The sequence below is a fragment of the Rhinopithecus bieti genome, unplaced genomic scaffold, assembly GCF_001698545.2.
Source record: "Rhinopithecus bieti isolate Rb0 unplaced genomic scaffold, ASM169854v2 scaffold_9919, whole genome shotgun sequence".
Lineage (NCBI taxonomy): Eukaryota > Metazoa > Chordata > Mammalia > Primates > Cercopithecidae > Rhinopithecus > Rhinopithecus bieti.
Genome location: NW_016806411.1, coordinates 957793 through 962532, shown reverse-complemented (window position 1 = coordinate 962532; position 4740 = coordinate 957793). Strand labels below are relative to the sequence as shown.

General features: G+C 41.0%; 1 long non-coding RNA gene across 1 annotated transcript in view; it reads right to left on the bottom strand.

Moving 5' to 3' along the window:
* Positions 1 to 1417: 1417 nt before the first annotated feature.
* The window catches only part of LINC02843 (long intergenic non-protein coding RNA 2843), a 7325-nt gene continuing 4002 nt past the window's right edge, over positions 1418 to 4740 (bottom strand). The window contains exon 3 of the long non-coding RNA XR_014485094.1: positions 1418 to 1692. This is a non-coding gene — a long non-coding RNA (long intergenic non-protein coding RNA 2843). The remainder of the gene's footprint in view (positions 1693 to 4740) is intronic.

Here is a 4740-nt window from a genome sequence, read left to right as displayed (position 1 = left end):
CCAGCACTCATTAGAGCTAATGGCATTCTATAATGGAGAATCAGGCAGTCCCCTTAGGGAGGGAAGGTCTGTGAAGTGTTTACAATGCCCTTTAGACGGCAGCCTGCTACCAGATAAAGAATGTGAAACAGTTTTGTCACTTTTGGCTCAGAGGATGCTCTCTTTATAAATGTGTTTTGAAAGCAGGAAACAGGACAAAAGCAAAGAAGAAAACAGTGACAGGAAAGAAAGAAAAGAATGGAGATGAAGGGAAAGAAAAGAGAAGGATATGGGACAGACAGAGAAGAAAAGGGGGAAGGCTACAGGACTGCAAGAGATACACTCACTTGCTGCTGTGCCTGTCTCAACACTGCACCCGAGCCAGGACAGAAGAAAGCAGTGCTGAGCACTGCCATGTCCCCATGCTTGTTGAGAGAAACCTGTGACCAGACCTTGAGAACCTCATCACAGCATGCTTGTCATTTTCAAAAAAGAGACATGTTAGGAGGTCTTGATTAATACAAAGTTATCTTAGGATGGAGTATGAATCCAGTGGCCTCCAGAGGAAAGACAGGGCTATGTGTCCTTTGTCACCAGGGCAAACAGTGCCTCCATGCCAGGCAAAAAGCAAATCATGTGGGACCTCTTGCTTCAGTCACGTGGAAGATTCTCCCTGGCCAGAATGTGAGCCTGCAGTAGATGTGGACCATAGAGAATGAGCATCTACTGAAGGTCAAGCAAGTTTATGCAACTGGAGCATTTTATTGGGAAATCACTGGGGCTCTTCGATCTGCATCAAGGTTAAATTAATACAAAATGTGGTGAAATGCTGTGCCCCAAGGGCAAGAGAACACAGCCTTTATGCTCCCTTATGCTTTTGCAAGCTCAGATTCCTGGTGTCTCTAGTCTGTGGGTATTTATGAGGTCAGAATTCTCATGACAGTTATTTTCTTTGGTTCTTGCACATACCTGCACGATACAGAATGTCTCTCCCTTGCTAATGCATTGCCCACCACAGAGGCTGTCCACCCTGTGCACGTGGATCATCCTCATACTTTTCCCTTCTACACTCATTGAGCTCTGTCACTTGAGAAGCCGTTAGAGGGTGCAGCTGTCACCTGCGAGAAAGCTGATGTCAGGCATGACATCTCCCAGGGTTTCCAAATCACAATCCACCCAGCATGAGCACTGCTCAATGTTCCTGGACAAGAAGGTATCATCTCACAAATTTATTCATGCAAATAGAATCACTTGACTACCCCACCTGCTCACCCGATTTTCCTTTATAGTTTGAATCCTGGCTGAGTCCCAAGAAGGACCCTGTTATACAACTAGCACATTCTCAGTTTTGAGGACTCTGTATTCTGTAACTTCTTGCATTATAAACCAAACTAACATGATTTCCTGCCTCCCCTGATTTCACTGGTGCCATCATCATTCATTGAGAGGTTGATGTGCAGAGCTTTTCTCTGGACACATGATGGAGAAGACGACAGGCTGGCCAGCCACTGGGAAGCATGTCCCATGTCTGCCACTCATATAAGCTCTTCAATGTATTTTCTCTGTTTATCATCACACAAACATAATGAGTTATCATCGCTCCTGTTTTGTATCTGGTGAACATCATTTCCAGGTCTCAGCAGTGAGTAAGGGGTTGGATTAAGCACTATGCTTTTCACTCTATTCTTTGCTGTCTTCCTGCTCTGAGTTTATCTGAAACAGAAAGGAGAGAGAGTAAGTGTCTACACTGTGGTTCTCCAAACTGACCTCCTTCAATGTACCTAAGAAAGAAGAAAGAGTAATCATCTTATTATCAGAAAATGATTCTAATGATTGAGCTGCTGATCTCTGTTATGAACACAAATCTCAGCCCTAAAACTCAGATGTGTAGGTTTTTAAAAAATCACCTGTAATTCAGCTTAATATCTACATCAGGCCTCATTCCTCTGAGCTGGTGGAGCAGGGTAATTCCATTTCTTTTAGGGCCCCCTCACCCTGGAGACAGGGCTTGTGTGGTGACCCACTCTCAAGGTGGTGGTTGGTGCCCAGTTGATCTTCGTCATCTCTGTACAGAGGTAACAACTTGGTCTTGGTCTTAGTCATTGTCCTGGGATGAGGTGTAAAAAAATGTGTTGTTTTATGCCTCGCATTAAGCCACACCAATCTTTCCAAGGATGCCAAGGCAGGCAGGCTTCCACGCGGCCAGAGCCTTGCTGTTTCTCTGTAGTTTGCTGGAAAGCTTGCAAAGCCATGACCCGTTCACGAGAGCAGTTCCCCTGCATCCACCCAAACCACTTTCCACAAAAGCCATAAAACCTGGAAGCAATGAGACCAAAATGGTCTCATAAAGCAAAGTAAAATCCTACCCAGCCACATAAATTAAAAATTTTCCAATTATTATAAAATGTCTTTCTTCTTCCCTCTTTCTCTTTATCTGTGCATACTCTTGGGGTTTAGCTCTCTTCTAGAAACTTTCCCTAATTGCTCTGATCCCAGAAATATTCTTTTGTCTGAACTCCCATTTTTCAATTAACATCTGACACATCTTTTATTAGCTTAAAAAACAAAGTTAGCGTCTTGTCTCCTTAACAGATTTTGCTCCCCTAGGTCTGGGGCTGTGTCCAACTTCTTTATCCTTTTTTTTTTTTTTTTTTTAAAATACTTATATAGTGCTAGGTATAGGGAGTAGCCTAAAGAAAAGTGTATTGAATGTTTAAATTACTAAATAAGTACATGTTCAAATATACATGTACCTATATAGGCTACATGTTGTATTATTTGATTTTTTTCAAATAATACAAGAGTGCATAAAGCCATTTCCAATTCCTTCTTTATCACTGGAAATATTCTTTACTCTGAAATAAACTTTGTCTGATATTAATATAGCCACTTCAGTCTTTTGTTTTGTTTTGTTTTGAGACAGAGTCTCCTTCTGTTACCTAGGCTGGGGTGCAGTGGCATTATCTTGTCTCACTGCAGCCTCTGCCTCCCATGTTTAAGTGATTCTCCTGCCTCAGCCTCCCAAGTGGCTGGGATTACAGGCACCACCACCATGCCTGACTAATTTTTGTATTTTTAATAGAGACGGGGTTTCACCATGTTGGCCAGTCTGGTCTTGAACTCCTGACCTCAAGTCGTCCGCCTGCCTTGGCCTCCCAAATTGCTGGGATTACAGGTGTATCCAGTCTTTTTTTGAGAAGGGTTAGCACAGTGTATCGTTGTTGAACATTTTAGTTTTAATCAGTTTGTCTATTTATATTTAAAGAGAATTTCTTGTGTTTATTAGGTCTTGTTTTTTTGATTCAATACGACAATCTCGGACTTTTTATTGTGGCATTTAAACCATTTATACTTAATATGATTATTGCTGTGGTTAGGTCTAAGTATCTCCTCCTGCTATTTGCTTTCTATTTGTAACATTATTCAGTGTTACCCTTTTCCTCTATTTTGCCTTTTAAAATTAATTGAAAGTTTTTATGGTTCCATTTTATCTTCATTGTTGGATTTTAGCTGTAACTCCTTGTTTTGTTCTTTTACTAGTTGGTGTAGGGTTTAAAATCTTTAACTTAACGTAGTCTACCTTCAAATCATATTATACAGGTTCACTGACAGTATAAGAAGCTTAAATAACATACTTCTATTTGCCCTTTTCCACTTATATAGTCTTTATGGTTTTGTTGTCATACATTCACTTATACGTATGTTATGAATTCCATAGTACATTGGTATTACTCTTGATTAAACAATCATATTTTCAAAAGATTTAAATTCTAAAGTATATATATTTACCGGTGTATTTACTAGTTATTATTTCTGGTACAGTTTATTCATTTTCATCTGGTTTTCATTTCATTTTCCTTCTGCCTAGAAGACTTCTTTCAATCTTTCTTATAATATATGTGTAATTAGAGTCCCTAAAGGAGAGAGGTTGTGGGAAGGGCAGAAAAAATATTTGAAGAAATAATGACTGAAAAATCTCCAAATTTGATAAAATGATAAAGCCACAGATCAAAATATGCTTAAGGAGCCCTTTGCACATGAGATATGAGTGTCACATAAAACTATCCTGCCACTCACTGTTGCTATTTTGTGTTTTCTTTTAAATTCTTTTGTCTTTTCATTTTGAATAGTTTCTATTGTTATGTCTTCAAGTTCACTAAAAGTTCAGTTTGGATCTTTTTTTTTTAATCTTTTTTTTAAGAGACAGGATCTCACTGTGTCCCTCAGGCTGGAGTACAGTGGAGCTATCATAGCTTATTGCAGCCTCAAACTCCTGGGCTAAAGCGGTCCTCTTGTCTTGGCCTCCCAACGTTCTGGGATTACAAGTGTGAGCCACCACACCCCATCAATTTGGGTGTTTTTTAAAAAAATACCTTTCATAAAATGCTCGTCATCACTGGCCATCACAGAAATGCAAACCAAAACCACAATGAGATACCATCTCACACCAGTTAGAATGGTGATCATGGCCAGGCGCGGTGGCTCAAGCCTGTAATCTCAGCACTTTGGGAGGCTGAGACGGGCGGATCACGAGGTCAGGAGATCGAGACCATCCTGGCTAACAAGGTGAAACCCCGTCTCTACTAAAAAATACAAAAAACTAGCCGGGCGAGGTGGCGGGTGCCTGTAGTCCCAGCTACTCGGGAGGCTGAGGCAGGAGAATGGCGTAAACCCGGGAGGCGGAGCTTGCAGTGAGCTGAGAACCGGCCACGGCACCCCAGCCTGGGTGACAGAGCGAGACTCCGTCTCAAAAAAAAAAAA